Source organism: Crinia signifera, chromosome 4 (assembly GCF_055691185.1).
Source record: "Crinia signifera chromosome 4, ASM5569118v1, whole genome shotgun sequence".
NCBI lineage: Eukaryota > Metazoa > Chordata > Amphibia > Anura > Myobatrachidae > Crinia > Crinia signifera.
The window spans coordinates 140,249,518-140,267,763 of NC_139220.1; the positions used below are offsets into that span (position 1 = coordinate 140,249,518).

Genomic DNA, 18,246 nt, shown 5'->3' on the forward strand with positions numbered 1-18,246 from the left:
TGATTTAAGCCTGAGATTGTGTGTGCATCTCTTCAATGTATTTGCATTAGTGTATCTATTTATGGTAATCGAGTCAGTCATAGAAGGCTGGGGAAGTGTCAGCATGCTAATATGATGATACACTTGCCCTTATAACATTGACTATGGAAGAAAAGTATTAAATTACAAAAAGCATGGATGTAGTTACCATCTAAAAAATGTATGCCGAATGCTTAGTAAATGAAGCTTAAAATAGTTTCTAAAGTTTTGAAACAAAAAATGAAACCTAGTGTGATTTTCTTTATGGGTCGTATTTATCAAAGTGAGAAGATCTGTTCACACCTGAGTTAGGGATTCTCTTTATAAGTTCAGACAGATGCAACAGCCATCAACGGTAATGCCCCCAAGAGTGTGAATATGGAGGTACTGTAGAAGTATTAATAATGAGGACAGGGTATGTGGTGTTGAACCATGTGCTACTGAGCCACTGCTGCTGAGCCACCAGAGTCTTTGCACTGATGCAGTTGCAGGCTGTGATACCCGCACATCCTTTAAAATGGTCATGACATACCTGCATTTGACTCACCATCTCCCCATTCCCTTCTATAAGTGCTCAGTGGCTGTCAAACAAACTGCATCAATATTTGCACTGTGACCTGCATCACAAGACCCTCAGAGCACATGCACAATGTGACTCAGATACAAGCGCAGTACAACAATTGCTCAACTCCGCAAGTATTGTGAACACTTTACGGTCACCTATGGTCACTTCAGGACCTCTGAATCATGTCTTCACTATAATCTCTTCATTTGGACTAATTTGTAACCATTTAGAAAAACTTCTTCCAGTATCACATGTACCTTTTACCTTTGACTTCTAATTCATTGTGAATTGTTACTCTTCGCTAATAATTCATCCTGTCCATCTTAACACAGTAACCTTTCATCGAGTATTACAGAAATGTCCCAGTTTTCTACCCAAACTCTAAATAAAATTCTCGTTTACTCAAATCACAGTAATCAATGCACTTTAAAAATGCAATTAAAGTGAAACATACTTTGATATCCTCCCAGAAGCTGTAGGAGGCTCACGAGTTTTGGAATAGTCCTCTGCAGTGCTTGAAGAGTAGGCAGCTCTCCTACATGCTGCAGGCTTTCTAGTAAAGCAGGCAGGACTGTGTAATAATCACTGGCAATTGCAGGATCCATGGGGAAAGGAGGGGTTAGACTGGTTTATGTCATTTAGCCCACCCCTGCACCTTGGACTGGCAAATCATGGGGACAGGGCATAATAATGAGATGTTCAACCCAGCCCTATGGAGTGGCTTGCAGTGTCTTCTTTCTGGGCGTATCCAATTTCTAGGTCTTCTTCTGGGAGAAGTATGAAGTGAAACAAAGCTCCATATTTTGTATAAATTAGGACCCAAATTATCAGGTAGATTTTGTGTCCTACTATAAGTAAAAGTCATTTCTCCATCTTTGCTTGTAAAACACTTAGACGCAATCAACTTTATATTTTAGCAATCTGACCCCAACATTTTTTTTTACTGAAAAACAGACCAAAACATGTTTAGTGATAGAACAAAAATAACTGGATAATGTACAGTACACAAATGTATGAGTGTTTTAAAGAAAAGAAAGGTGGTACTCTAGAATTACACAAGGACTGGCAGAAAATAAACAAACTAATAGAATACAATTAATTACCTGTATATGGGGAAAATAAATTAAATAAAGCTAACTGGAGCATAACAATCTGGAAGTAATTTACATATATTTTACTATTTAAATAAATATGATGAATTCAAATTGTTATATCACCATAATATTTTTATAATTATATGTTTGCAATGTTCATTTATTTTGGACAATACAGATTTAAAATGTGTGAAGCATTATTAACCTTATGATGATAGCATCATATTTAAACGTCAAATTATTGGAAGAGGCTAGGAGGCAAGAAAGTGTGATAGTAGAGGAGATTTTACACTCTGCTTAGTCTATATATTGTATGCAGGGGCGTAAGTTCCTACCAGGTGCCCAGAGGCGACATAGATGTTGAGGTCCGCCCCTGAAGTACTGTTACTTTGGTGGCGGCGGCAGAACATGGTGGTTTGCTGGCTGCCTGGAGTCAGTGTTGGAGGAGGAAGCTGCTGTGGCTGGGCATGTGCAGCAGCCCTCCTCCAGGTGCAGCAGCCATATTTGTTTGGGCCAGTTGCGAGACCACCCCACTACCTGGCAGCACTGCAGGCACGCTGCTTTCAGTGCACCCATCCAGCTCTACTGATCACCGTCGGCTGAGCTCAGATGTACAGGAACAGAGCCACCGGCCCAGACTTCAGGTGCACCGCAAACCACCACAGTTAGCTGAGCCGGCCCCTGGGCTTGGGTCAGTACCCGCCTAGGGCTGGCTCTGTGGTATAAATGTATTTTATCTATAACCTTGTGGGCACAGTGCCGGCTACTCTGTGCCCTCATGATGGCTGAAGCCCGGTGGCCAATGTCTCCATTGCCTCTGGGAGTTACGCCACTGACTGTAAGAATGGCATGTAGTAGATGATGCCTTAGTATAGTAGCTAAAAACTATTTAAAAAAAGTATTAATTTACCTATTCATTTTGTGTATTGTGCATTTGTACTGCATCTATGCTACTATTATCTATAACCATGCATCTTATGGTTATATTACTTTTGTCATATTATCTTTTATAAAATAGCAGGTTTGTGAAGGGCTCATTTAGGCCTTTTAGTTTCTCATTTGCTTCTCATGTTTTTTAGATTAAATGCAAAAAATAATATGGGGAAAAGTAGGAATTTCAAAAGACATTTGGGACATTAAGTCACCCATATGTTTTAATTATCTCCATATCTTAACACGACTGTAATAAATAAAGACTAGAACAACTGAGTAGATTTGGAAACAAAGGTCACAGCCCAAAGTTATTAAATCGTTTATAAAATTTTAAATTACATTAAGGTGGCATCAAGAGCAGGGCACCTCGGCTATGGCCCATAATTAATTAATTAATGGGGGTGGCGTAACCACCCCCTACATAAGCCGTGTTGGGTAGAACTACTTCCCCTTAACTGGTAGAGTGCAAGCCCATCCATAAGATGGCAACCTCATCCTCCCCTAAGGTAGTGCATGACTCACCTTTCTCAAAGGGGAAATGCTAGTCAAAACTTGCTCTGCATAAATTGAGCTGCCAAGTTGCTCTGTTCTCCACCAAAGCAAGATTGACAACCGCAGCACGCCACCTAACCTAGCTACCTATGTTATTGTTAAGTTTAAAGTTTTTACCTAAACAATAATAAATGTACAGTATGTCAATATTCCTTCACTTTAGTGCATCCAAAAGGGCTGTGATGAATAAATCTAAACCCAAGGGGAAAAGATGCACACCATCTTCCCTATTGAGCACCGACATCTTGTAGCGGAATTTAGGGTGTTTTATAACTTTACCACCTAAACTAGGAACTGAAAACTGCTGCATTTAGCTTAGGCCTCACCCTATCAAGTGCAGCTCCACCTTGCAATTCCTTACAAAAACAAAGAGGAATTATCTCAGACTAGTAAAGATGAGTATCAGGCCAATGCTTTCTACACATTTACAGGTACCCAGGTCATTACCACCAGCATGAATAATTTACACATCTGGTGTACCCCAATTACTCTCCTTTTCCCACAAAACATCTAAGAATTGAGGCCTCTAATGCCTATATACCTAATGTCAAATTGGCCAATTAGACTATTCCGTTGTCTACTTGCCCAGTAAACAAACAAATGACCTATGATCTACACCCGAACCACATTATTATTTTTTGTATTTATTAATAGTTTCTTATATAGCGCACACATATTCTGCAGCGCTTTACAGAGAATATTTGAACATTCACATCAGTCCCTGCCCCAGTGGAGCTTAAAATCTATATTCCCTAACACATGTACACACACACTCTAGGGCTAAATTTTGTTAGTAGCCAAATAACCTACCAGTATATTTTTTAGAACGTGGGAGCAAACCAGAGTACCCAGAGGAAACCCACGTAAGCACGACGAGAATATAAAAACTCTGCACAGTTAGGGTCATGGTGGGAATCAAACCCATGACAGTGCTTTGAGGCAGTAATGCTATCCATTACACCATCTGTACTGCCCCAATTATGGCGCAGACCTGTAGAATCAAATAATAATTGAACATTACTAACTTATATTAAAAACATGAAAAGAAAAAAAAAACCTAGCCAAGGAAGGAAACAATAGTTGTTTGGTATACCTATATGGAGTTCAAAACCACCAAACCTCATTTTTTGTGGACAAAGGTGGAAAGACAGACATTGGTTCCCCCCAGCACACTGAATGGTATTAGTAACCAATCTTGAACACTACATGATAATAGAATTCAGAGATATTGTATGATATGCCCCCAAGCCACATCAAGGCTTCTCTGTATATTGGGGGTCCCTAGCGCTTTATCTAGGTGCAGGGTGTGGCACCCCAGAAACTATCATAAGCTAGGAAGCCCAGTGCGGCACACCAGTGAGATACTATAGTGTTAATAAAAATTAGTGATAGGAAGCCGAAGTTATATATATATAAAGGTGGAAAGACCTCCAAACCCCTCAATAAAAGGTAAGTACTGTAGCTTAGTGTTCTATGTTTACCAAACAACAAACATGCAGGAAGCACAACTAGCTACTTCTTATCCCCTCTATTGTATGATCTATAAGCTTCTGATTTCCAGCGACCCAACTTCTTAAAATCCTCCATGACCGAATTAAATACCAACCATTCATTCCAGGCCACTGAGTAAGACTTCTAAGTACTTGGTGCCAATGCCTTTAATGCAAGTCATTCAATGCCGGTTCTATAATCTGCCATAATTGAACCACACAATTCAGACCCTGTTCATCCCCAAGGGCGCTAATCTCTTAAACATGTCCCACTGAAAACAAAAAAAAGGGCATCCGCTAAATTATTCTCAACCCCCTGCAACATGGTTAGCAGAAAAAAATATGTTTTTCTTCAAGCACAACAAAACTAAATGACAGAGAAGCTTCATTGAATTAGCACATGATGATAGCCTGTACAACACCAAGATTATCACAGCAAAAAATGATCCTACACTCAAGAAGCATCTCTGACTACAGTTCAACGATACCACTATTGGAAAAAGCTCCAACAGCAGCATATTTTTTGTCAATCCTGACAATCTCCAATAATCCGGCACACCATTCACCCCCAAAGTGTGCCCCAAAACCATAAACCCCTGAAGCATCTGTAAAAAGCTGAAGCTCTGAATTAATAACCGATTTGGCTAACCAAATCCTAACCCCATTAAAATCATGCAAAAATTCAACCCACATCTTCAAGTCCTCCCTCGATTCCACTGTAATTCTAACTATATGATGTGCCTTTGTACACCTGCCATGGGCACTTCAAGTTTACGGCAAAAAATGTTACCCATTGGGATAACCCTATAACAAAAAATAAGCAAACCAACTAAGGACTGCATCTGGCTTAACACTTGTCCGAGATTCTCCTCTGCCCGCAGTTTGACCGTTGGGTATATTTTAGTCCTTTCCTGGGTGCCCCCCATCAAACACAATGCAGACATGCCTGTATTTGCAATTAATCCCTCGCCTAACACTGTCTGTTGTTGAAAGCATAGCACTTTCCTCTACTTGTTGCCCCATCACATGCTCTTGACTGCCTCCTATGTGTTTGTATTTCTGTGGAAGCCTTGGATTGATGTGCAACCTTCACCACACTTCCACGTCTTGATTGATCGATTTGAAACCAAAATTAAAAACTTTTTTGTTGTCTTGCTTCTTACGAAACACTTAAAATATTTAAATAATACTCTGCTGGATGGGTCTCCAAATAGCAAGCCACGAAATCATACATACCTGAAAGCATATTCTGATCATTTCTCCTAGCTTCCTCAGCAAGTGACCCCGATGCTTTCACCACATCTAGTGCCTTCTTCGCCTCATGTGTAATTGTGAAAATATCCATAAAATGCCCTTTACTAATTCTCTCTAATCCTTAACCTAACCCTTTTTAAAATAGCTGTGTTCGTGCAATGCATCAAATCGCCCGACACATCCGGCAAAGAGCTAACTGTGCTGCTGGATCTCCTTTTGCTTCTTTTCTTACCCTCAACTTGCCATGCAACATAATGCATTAACTTGAGTAGCTTGCCACCAGAATTAGAAGAGAAAGGGGAGTGAATAAATCACTCAGTAGCGCTGGTTGTTTGTTGGGGAGAGCAGGCCCTTTAATTAATTAAATAAAACAATTGGGTAGAGCTGCTGTCACATAGACAGAGAGAATGTGGATCTCTGTGAACAAAAAGCAAGAAGTGTGTGGGGATAATGAATATCACCACCAGGTGGCGCTGCTGGATCCAGCTGAGGAAGCCGCCGATCAGAAGGAGGCAGAGAAACGCGTTTTGGAGCCCGTTCTAGCCCTACTGTTGCCAGTCACCGCCACATTGGATTACAAATACCCCACTGTGGACTTGGACATTTTTTGGGGGTGGAAACCATAACCTGGAGCCTGTTCCCTATCTTAGGGAGTGACCAACGTACTGCATAACAGCAACACTACAGAGCTCAGAGAAAGAACTTGGTTACCCATATTCCATCACAGCAAGATCAATAGATCCATACGGGACTGGTAATTATTGCTCATTTAAAGCCTGATATTGTTTCATATTAACAATAGTGCAGCCATAAAAGCCTCATAGCCAGCCCATGCCTTTTATGTTGTATGTTGTGTGTCTTGTATGTCCATTTTGAGTGTATATTGTTATGTAAATGCACATTTTTATTGTGTGATACATGATCTTTTTATTAAAAGAAAGATTTATCTTTACCTTCTATAAAACTTTGCCTCATTGGTATAAATTATTGAGTGGAGCAGCGCCACCTGGTGGTGATATTCATTATCCCCACACACTTCTTGCCGAATTAGAAGAATTGGAAGACGACTCAGAATCACATTTTATTACATTTGAAGGTACATCTAACAAATTCTTACCAACACTTGAAGTCGAAGGAATCACTGGCAAGTCTGCTGTTGATGGCTGTTCAATGCTGCACGGTGCATCGACCATGTTTTGAATGGTTCTTGCCTTGCCCTTGCATTAGAAACCTGAACCTGTAAACTGGGAATAGAAACATTATCAGCAGCCTGAGCAGATGCCAACTACCAGCTAACTGCAGACTGCATGGGGGTCGCAGGTACCAGTGTTTGGGTAGCTGGGGCAGGCATCGGCAAACCAGCACTGGTGGTTGCCAAAACCTGCCTGAATGGGCTTAGTAAAGGTGTTGGAGGGGTTAAACTACCTGAATAATGAGCTGCCAAACCAGGAGGGATGGTGGCTTGTGGGGACTTCATTATCACTAATTGCGGCTTCAGCTGCCAGCACCAAAGAAGATGCAGCATGGGATGGCCCCTGTCCCCACCAAGGCTGGAGGTTTGAGGGGGATGGAGCCACTGCACTGCCCAGGGGGGAGCTTGTGAAGACAGAGGTATGGGCAGTGAGGGGAGAGGCCACGCCTAGCTCCCCACACCGCCAAGGAAGCCGCCACCGCTAATAACAGCCTGGCCACCTTGACTAAGCAGCAGGGAGGAGGAGCAGCATGCCTTGGACAGGCATAATGACAAAGGGGAATGGAAAAAGTAAAAGGTACATTAAAGGTACAGAAAAGAGAATAAGGTGTGGAAAGAAGGATATTGCATGAACATGCATGAATCCCAACACAAAAACATAAAGGTGTTCATAAAGGTTACAAGCTAATTTATATTAATGATACAATAAATAGGAAAAGAAGACACATAATTACAATGGCTAAATGTCTCAATTTTTGTCTGGCAGGTCAGACTGCCACCAGTAAGTGGTTTCAGCATGTTCTTCTGTATGTACAACATTCTGTGCTGCATTCAGTTCGTATACACATGTCAGCATGATAATATGCCTGGGAGCAATGACTTCACAATTGTATTTCTTCATTTGAAATTCAGCGACTGTATTTCAGTCAGAATGTAATCCACATCAAAAGGAAACTGCAATTACATGCTAATAGCAAAACCTTTCCTACAGTATATTTGTGTTCCATTTAAGAACAAGACAGCTAAAATATAAACTCCTACGGAATAACATTAATACAATGTGCATGTATCTGCCCAATCAGCGATAACATTTAAACCCCCTACCTAACACTTTTTAGGTATCCCTCAGGCCCACAAAACAGCTCTGACCCATCGAGGTATGGACTACACAAGACCTCTGTTGGTGACCTGTGTCTCTGGCATCAAAACGTGTAATTTGCAAGATGGTACCTCCATGGCTCATACTTGTTTCCCAGTGATTCTTTATTGAGATCTGGGGAATTTGGAGGCTAGGTCAACACCTTGATCCCTTTGTCATGTTCCCCAAACTTTTCATTAACAATGTTTGCAGCATGGCAGGGAGCATTATTTATCCTGCCATAAGGGAACACAATTGTCATAAAAGGGTGTACTTGGTCTGCAACATGTTTAGGTGAGTTGTACATATAAACATCCACAGCAATTTTCCAGCAAAACATTGCTCACAACATCAAGCTGCCTCATCCTGACTGCCTTTGTTCCCACAGTGCATTCTTATGCTTCCACAGGTAAATGAAGTAACCCAGTCATACAGATGAGGTAAAACAAAACATGAGTTACAGTATCAGAAAATTCCACCTTCTTGCATTCAGGGGCTGGCTGGCAACTTTTAGCCTAGGGGGCAAGTACAGCACACTGGCCCAAAAAATGGGTGTGGTCTCTCAAAAGGGGGCGTGTCCTTAAGCTGACTAGGGGGTTAGGTGACAGAGAGGTGAGAGGGGGTTAGGTGACCAGGGGTGAGGTTACTAAGGGTTAGAGGGTGAGGTGCTGGGGGGATCGAAGGGGTGGGGAGGTGGGACAATTCTTCTCACCAGCATCAGCGGGTCCCCATGGCCCCAGTGGCAGCTGCTGCTCGGCTCTTGCTCCACAGCCGCTGTTGGGCACCTGCTCCCTGGCCCAGTGTCGTAACTATTCATTTTGCTCTGCCCAAAAAAATTCTGCTCCACCCCATGGCATTCAAAAAGGGTGTGTTGCAAGAAAAGACTACCTTATAACCCAGTACCCCTGCATTGCCAGAAATTGGCCAACGCAGGAAAAAAATGCCTGATCCATGTTCCTTGCACAATATGCCACACCTTTATGCCCCTTACACAATACGCCGCACACTGTAATGCCATTTACACAATATGTCACACATTGTAATGCCACTTACACATTACCCAACACACTGTAATGTCCCTTATGCAATATTCCACACACCTTATCACTCATTACCCATTATGCCACACACCATAATGCCCATATATATATATATGTGTGTGTGTGTGTGTGTGTGTGTGTGTGTGTGTGTGTGTGTGTGTGTGTGTGTGTGTGTGGTGTATATACACAAATATATTTATGTATGGAAATGCAGCCATGAATTCTGCCAAGGATTTGCAATTGGAAGGTGCTGAGGAGGCCTCTAGGGACCAGGGGTGGTCTGTGGACTGGGCACTGGTCCCACGCCCACATCCGGGTGTCTGGTGGTGAGGGGCACAATGACAGAGAGAGCAGAACAGTTGACATGGGTAATGTCGGATCCTCACTGACAGGACAGGTACCCTGGGCCGGATTAAGTGTTGGGGGGGCATGCTCCGGTCCTATTTTATAAATATATTACCAGGGCTAGGCAAGAGGCAGTGTGCCTCCCACCTCACTGCCTCTTGCCTAGCCCTGATGATCTGTGCCCTGATGATCTGTGCCTTCCAAAAAGAACCAATCTTGCCTCCCATACAACAAGTAAAATACATCCCACAGCACAACCTGTTTTCATAAGGTAAACTACCCAAATACAACACTGGAATTACATTATACTTTAATAATTGAACTGTCACAACTGTAGTTCGCCAGCAATACAAGGGATAAGTCAAACAAAAGCTGAGCGCTGCGAGCCGGGGAAAGACACTCGGGAAACCCGCCCAGCAGCAAGACGCATCTGCGCATGACAACAAAAAACGTCATTGCGCATGCGCACAAAAATAAAAACAACGAAAACCTTCCGACGGAGGTCTGCATTACCGCAGACCTAGGAACAGGGGGAAAAATTCATACATAACGCGGAAAACTCCGTAAAAAGCCAGCGAAAACTCCACGAAAAAAAGGACTCCACTTCACTACAGAAATGCGAGTATTGATAAATTCCTCCCATACAGAGAAATGGGGATATAAAGAGAGGGATGAGGGAGAGAGAGAATAAAAGAAAAGGAGAGCAGTGCAAGGGAGAAGAGAGAAAAAAAGGAGAGCAGATATGACTGTTCCTCCCCTGCACCTTTCACATTATAGCTGTGCTATGTGAAGTACCTAAAGCAGCCGTGGGTCCTCTAAGCTAAGCAGCATTTCCTTTCAGCTCCTGGAAGGAGCCAATTCCCGTGCTGAGTGCTTTGGCAGGAGAAGGGCCCCTCATCACCTTCTGGAGCAGCGGGTAAGCGGCAGGTGGCTATTGGAAGCAGCGTCAAAGTCCTCTTCTATGCGCCCGGGCAGTCACTATTTTGTGACGTCGCACCCGGCAGCAGCATCAACAGGAGGGGGAGAAGAGGGGATGGGCTCGACCCCAGCCTCCTGAATTGGTACAGCCCAAAGCACCTTCATGATATCACCCTGTCACACTGACATCGTGGGCACAGGACGATCAGGAGATTGAAGAGCGGCACAGGTCTCCTTCCCTGCAGCAGCGCCGTGTTTATTGTCGGCGCTTCCTGCAGACCCAGCTGATGATGGCTGACTGTGCTGCCTGCTTAAGCAGCCAGGCTGCTCCTGACCCCTCAGCAGAATCCCAGCGATCCCCGCAGACACTGCCACGCTGACTCCCCAAGTCAGCAGCTGTTCGGCACCCACTCCCCGGCCGCTGCTTGTGCCTTGATCCTCGGCACTCTCTCAATGCCGTTTCTTGGTAACTCTCTCCCAGCCGCGTGACTGCCAGGTCGCAGCCATGGCTGTAGCCGCAGGACACACTGTACCACCAGGGCCCTTCTTGCATTGGCCCAAAGCACTAGGTAACCCAATTGGCCCGGGGGGCACATGGCACCCTGCCCCAGCCCACCTCTGCTTACATTGCTCCATCATCCAGTTTTGATGCTCACATGCCCATTTTATTTGCTTTCAGAAGTGAACAGGGGTTAGCATGGACACTCTAATTGGACAGCCTAGTCTTCATCAAGTTGTGATTCACTGTGAGTTCTGACACCTTTCTATCATAATCTGAATTAAATTATTCAGCAATTTTCAGGTCACCTGTAGAATTGGTCCAGACAGTCTAACCTTGCTCCCTGTGTGAAGAAAGAGCATTTGGCACCCATGACCCTGTTTCTGGTTCACCTGTTGTCCTTCCTTGGAAGGACAAGAAAGGACAAACTGGGAACACCCAACAAAACATGCACCAACCTCTTACCATTACATATAGGTCTTTGTTAAAGTTGCCCAGATCTTTATTCTTGACATTTTACCAGCTTTCAACATATCACTTTCAAGGACTTACTGGCAACCTTGCAAAAGTTTAATTATTTTAGTTATTCTATTTAAAAGGTGAAACATATATTATATAGACTCATTACATGCCAAGTGAGATATTTCAAGTATTTATTTGTTAGAATGTTGATGATTATGGTTTACATCTTATGAAATAAGAATATTGCAAAAAAGTTCAATATTGTAGGCTCAAAGTGTCACACTCTAATCAGCTAATTAATTCAAAACACCTGCAAAGGGTTCATGAGCCTTTAAATGATCTATAGGTCTGGTTCAGTAGAATTCACAATCATGGGCAGATCTGACAGTTGTGCATAAAACCACAGTTGACACCCTCCACATGGAAACATGGCAACTCATTTGGAAACCAAGGTCCCAAAGTCTGGAAGAAGAATGGAGGGGCACCCAATGCAAAATGCTTGAAGTCCAGTGTGAAGTTTCCACAGTCTGTTGATTTGGGGAGGCATGTCATCTGCTGGTGTTGGTCCCCCAGTGGTTTATTAAGTCCAGAGTCAATGCAGCCATCTACCAAGACATTTAAGAGCATGTCATGCTTCCTTTATAATAATAATAATAATAATGATATTTATATAGCACTTTTCTCCCAATAGGACTCAAAGTGCTTTACCATTGTCTTCACAGCTCGAAATACAAAATAAGCTTAACAGTGGATGTACAGATGGGGCAGGTCTCATCATTGCAGGGGATGGCGATGGCGACGCCAGCCGCCATCCCCCGCCACCCGCCATCTGTACAGCAAAAGGGGACGCGCGCGCACGAGATGCGCGTGCGTCCCCTTCCGACAACGCTTCCCCCGGGTCACCGCTGGCTTATCGGCGGTCACCCGGGGTCCCCACCGCCTCCCCGCACCCCCCCCTTAACCCTGTTCGTCTTACTGAAGCAAAGATGGACAGGCTTCCCGTCGCCCTGCCGATGGAAACTGAGACGCGCGCGAGTCTCAGTCAGATGGCGAGCCGGGCTGCTGGCACGTTCTGGCGATTCACCAGCAAAGAAGAGCCCGGCCCCATCTGTAAGTGAAATGCTTTAGTAAATAAGTACGTCTTTAGTCTATTTCTAAAGGATTCTACAGAGGGGGCTTCTCGCACTGTGTCAGGAAGAGAGTTCCATAAGGTTGGAGCAACGAAGTTGAAAGCCTGACCCCCAGATGAATTCAGGGAGATTCTGGGTACTGTTAGTAGTTCTTCTTCAATGGATCGTAGTAATCGAGTAGGACAGTAGGGAATCAGAAGCTGATGCAGGTACCTTGGGCCCTGGACATGTAGGGCCTTGAAAGTGAGTAAGCCAATCTTGAAAATGATGAAAATTAATTGGTACTTGTTTCCTAGCACGGCCACACCAATTTGCATCGGGGTGATCGTGTCGGAAAAATCGCGTCGATGCGACCGACGCGACCGACCCGATTTTTACATTGAATCAAATGTGAATAGGGCCCCTGGGACCCTATTTTACATTGGATTCAATGTAAAGTATTCCCCAGACCCCCAATTTTACCCCCTCAAAGCCACCCCACGATTGATGCGAACCCGAAGCGTGGCGAGCGCAGCGAGCCCGCGAGGGGCAGCGGTGCGCGTCCTCCGACCTTTTCATACCCCTACTATCCATGTTGGCGTGGAGTGGAGAATATAAAGTGTGGCGAGCGCAGCGAGCCACCGAGCCCAAAGCGTGGCGAGCGCAGCGCGCCCAGCGAGGGGACGCATATAACTTTACAGGTATGCTCGCCACGCTTCGGGCTTGGTGGCTCGCTGCGCTCGCCACACTTTATATTCTCAACTCCACGCCGACGTGGATAGTAGGGTATAAAAAGGTCGGAGGACGCGCACCGCCGCCCCTCGCGGGCACGCTACGCTCGCCTCGCTTCGGGTTGGCGTCAATCGTGGGGTGACGCTCACAATGGGGTTGCGTAACCCATGACGGGGCCATATACAATGTGAAATGGGTCAGATTGGCCCATTTCACATTCTTTCCTATGTAAAATGGACTTAATCAAGTCCATCTCATCTTGTGCCATTATAATGGCACAAGACCAACGCGATGCTCCCGATTTCAATGTTAAAAATATTTTAACATTGAAGCCTATGGCAAAATCGGGGGCATCGCGTCGGTCGCGCTGGGGGCCATGTTAACGCACGCGACCGACGCGATGCCCCCGATTTTGCCTTTGCCGGCAAAATGGACCTGATTTCAAAGGAATTTGGGTCCATCGCGTCCATCGTGTACCTTAACTTAAAGGCACACGATGGCCACGATTGTGGCCGTGCTAGGAAACAAGTACCAATTAATTTATGGAGATACTGAGTTTATTTTTCAGCAGCACTTGCTCACACCTGCCCACACTGCCAAAAGTACCAAAGCCTGGTTCATTGAACGGGGGATTACAGTGCTGGATTGGCCAGCAAACTTGCCTGACCTGAACTCCATAGAGAATCTGAGGCATTGCCAAGAGAAAGATGAGAGACATGAGACTAAACAATGCAGAAGAGCTGAAGGCAACTTTTGAAGCATCCTGGTCTTCCATAACACCTCAGCAGTGCCACAGACTAATATAATCCATGCCACGCTGTCTTGCGTCAGTAATTTATGCAAAAGAAAGGGGCCCATACCAAATACTTAGTACATATGCATATAGCCCGAAAACATAGATATGTAAGTGATGCATACTGTACAGTAAACTTCTAATGCAATTTTACTATTTAAAGCAGTGGTCAGGGAACTCGGTCCTCATTACCCCATGCAGTGCATGTTTTGCAGGTCTCCTCACAGAATCACAAGTGAAATAATTAACTCCACCTGCGGACCTTATAATATGTGTCTGTGAGTAATTAGTACACCTGTGCACCTGCTGGGTTACCAGAAAAACATGCACTGTGTGGGGTAATGAGGACCGAGTTCCCTGACCACTGATTTAAAGCATACAAATCAATAATGAAGAGCACAAGCAATTCTATATTATGTATGGTTATATTTGTTTTATATGGCAGAAAACATTGCCTATAATGACTTGAACTTTTCTGCTTTGCAACAAAAAATAAAGAACTTTGTTGAGCACAATGTACATGGTAAAACTTAAAGAAATAATAAAAAAAGATAATTGCACACTTATGTGAATGTGTAATTGGAATTTTTGTAGTTGCATCTCAATGCAGGCTAATGTAATCCACCACAGGTAGTAATTACTGAAAGTAATTGTAATGCAGAATGAGAGGTAAACGTTAATGAAATGGATTTCTAAAGATATAAAAATCAGAACTGCTCGAATGGAAAGCATATAGTAAACTAAGGCATTTTGACATTTCTATGGGTAACAGGATTGTGATCACAGTAATTTAAAATGTGAAGTAAAAATAGAGGAGGAAATTGTATGGAAAGAGCAGGGCAATAACAGTTCTTGATCAATATTTAAATCATTTTATTGACAGATTTTAGCATAAAAATTCTGAAATTGAGTATACAGGCAATCAAACAGAATCAAATAAGCGCCAGTTAGAGCAATTACCTATTATTATCAAGTCTTACATATCTACCATACATATTATATATTGCTTATCCTACTTTATTTGTCTTCTTCTTCTTCATAGTATTATCCTATTTTTTTATCATATAATATATTATGGCATCACACTATGATAGCATACAGTACATTCTAACTTTAATTCAAATGAAAAATGACAGACACATTGAAGTGTACAGTACGTAGAGTAAAATATCCAGTTGAAAGGTTTAAAAAAGAACACAAAAAAGTTGAGATGAATGCCACCATGGCTAATGCCCCCACCACCACCACCGCTGAGTGATTCCCCACATTTGCTTACACATCCACTCGTATGCGGACGCATGGGTGATAAATCATCTGAATGGTCACTCACCATAGAATGATTTATTTACCATTCGCTAATAAAGTCAGTCTAGACTGACTTTTATTATGGCCGCAGATGGCCGACTTCGGAGCAGGTGCTGATGTCACGTGACTTCAACAGCCTTCCCCAAGCAGGCATCGACACTCCTACGTGTACAGGTGTACTCCCGGCATTTCCAGCCCCATTCCGCTCACTGTGGATCGAACACCCCGGCAAGTGTGAAACTCGCTGAGGGCGTTCATTCTGAGGGTTTGCACATGTGCATATTCGCACATGTGCAGACTCCCACCATCGGCAAGGGGACCGAATATGTCCTTCTGGTAGCGGGTCTGAATAACCCCCTTAGTGTGTGGTTCTAGATCAAGTTGCCTCAAATAACATTCAGTAGTGCTCATGAATAGTTTCAGTATTCAGTATATGTATTTAATTGTGTGAAGACATGAATGAATAAAAAAGTAAAAATGACCACAATATATTATTATTTCAAATGATTAAGCATGATGTAATGATATATCTTTAAATAAAATATTTTTTTATATAGTTATATGTTTAATCGGCTAACCAATATGTTTTATAAGAGCAAGTACTCTGCGGTGACAACACTGATTTGATGGTTTGGGTGTCATTCGATAGCGTGTATAATGTAGATGGGATACTGTATAAGGATTTTTGACAGTGGTCACTTTGATAATGGACCCTTATTCAGATCTGATCACAGTACAAATTTGTTCCCAAAATGGGCAAAAACATATGCACTGCAGGTGGGGCAGATGTAACATGTGCAGAGAGAGTTAGATTTGGGTGGGGTGTGTTGAAACTGAAATCTAAATTGCGGTGTAAAAATAATGCCGCCAGTATTTACCCTGCACAGAAACAAAATAACTCACACAAATCTAACTCTCTCTGCACATGTTACATCTGCCCCACCTGCAGTGCACAAGGTTTTGCTCATTTTGAGAACAAATTTGTACTGCGATCAGATCTGAATAAGGGCCAGGGTGTAGAGGAATAATGCATTACATTCATGATGGCTTTTTCCAATATGGGAGATGGATACATTTTCCCTTTGGCTTGTAAATTGCAGTGAATCCATTGCTAATTTTTTTCTACCCCAAATCTAGTTACATTTATTCTAATAGTAAACAGTAAACATTTAGCATACAGTAACATTTTCGGTATACAGTTAAATTTTGGAATACATAAATAAATAAATTCCTATCATAATTAAGCATTTTATAGCATTATTAATTACAGAACTTACTTCCTTACTATTAATGTTCAGTTGTGTTCTAGCTAAATTGTTAAACTATGTTAGGTAATAGCTAAAGCTACAGTACCTTCTAAAAGAATTTCAACAAAAATGCAAAAAACATTGTTACATTTGCCGATATTTTCATACAGTTACAGAGAGGCAGAGAATAACATTTTTATTTTTTTTATGCTAAATATATTTGACGCTCTAGCTGGAATGGCCTCTGGAACATAAAAGGCTTGTGTACATGACTCACTCATCACAGGCTGCTTATTCCACAAAGCTCAAATTGAACATCAGGTTAAATAGCTAACTCTTACTGAAGCGTATTAGCCATTATGGACATTTGGGGTCATATTTACATCCCATTACACTTGATAATACCTCATAAAACATAAAGAAAATGTGTACATTTATTGCTTGAATAGACAGGAAATGGGAATTATTTACATAAATAATGTGATTGGTACAGTAAGCTTTATAGTGCTAAAACTCACATTAGCTTCATTTAAAGCAACAACATTAATGTTTAATAAACATACTGAATGTTGTACTTCTAATGTGCAGACAAGAGAAGTACGGCTGCTACGCTTTTATCAATGCTGGTGTGCTCAAAGGTTCATCTTCTTTTTCTTCTTACTATCATTATTACTATTATTATTATTATTTTTATTAATAACAATATCATCATCCAAACAGGAAATGTTAAGGGGCATGCACACGGAGTGATTTTGAACTCTAGTCAGATTGCTTAGAAAGTAAGCACAGATCTCTCAGTGTGTATACCCCGAGCGATTACGATGCGCGATCCCGCACATCGCTATCACCTGCTAACTAAGTCAGTGCATGCAGTCAAAATCTAGTCAAATTGCTTAGCAGGTGACTGCAAATCTCTCTGTGTGTACAGAATGAGAGATACTGATTGAGATATCTTATTCTGAGCCACAACCCGGCTTTTTTTTTTTGCTTAAGCAAAATTGGTTAGCAAATCGCTCAGCACATATCACTGCATGTGTATCTGGTCTCCATGGGCGATCTGGACACAGGGAAATCATCAATAGAAAGAATGTATAGGATGCAACTAAAAGCTGTTGTATGGTATGGGAGCTGGTATTATATACTGTATACTGTACTGTATATACAGTATATAGAACAGTATATAATACTGTATTTACACAGTTCTCCGTGAGGGTGGAGGAGAAGGGACGGAGAGGCCTCTCCTCTCCCTCTGGCTAGATAGTGATACCACCTGTCACTCATGCAGCCAGCATTACTGTATCACACTTAGGGACTCCAAGGCAGAATTTTATATGGGCCCCTATGTACCACTAAATGGTGACAAATGTAAATATGACAGGGAAGGTGGGCCCCTTTAAGCTCTGGACCCCAAAGCAGCTGCACTTTCTGTACCTATGGTAGCTATGCCCTTGGCCCTCTGTATATCTGTCTCCTGGAAATCAGCTATATAAGAAATGTAGTGACAACACCATGTTATTATACAGTATAATCACATGGTTTATTATATATACAGTGAAATAT

At 42.6% G+C, this 18,246-nt stretch overlaps 1 protein-coding gene across 6 annotated transcripts in view; it reads left to right on the forward strand.

The window, feature by feature from the left end:
- The window catches only part of SYT1 (synaptotagmin 1), a 642,856-nt gene that overhangs the window by 367,373 nt on the left and 257,237 nt on the right, over window positions 1-18,246 (forward strand). The gene's annotated exons all lie outside the window — the stretch shown is intronic.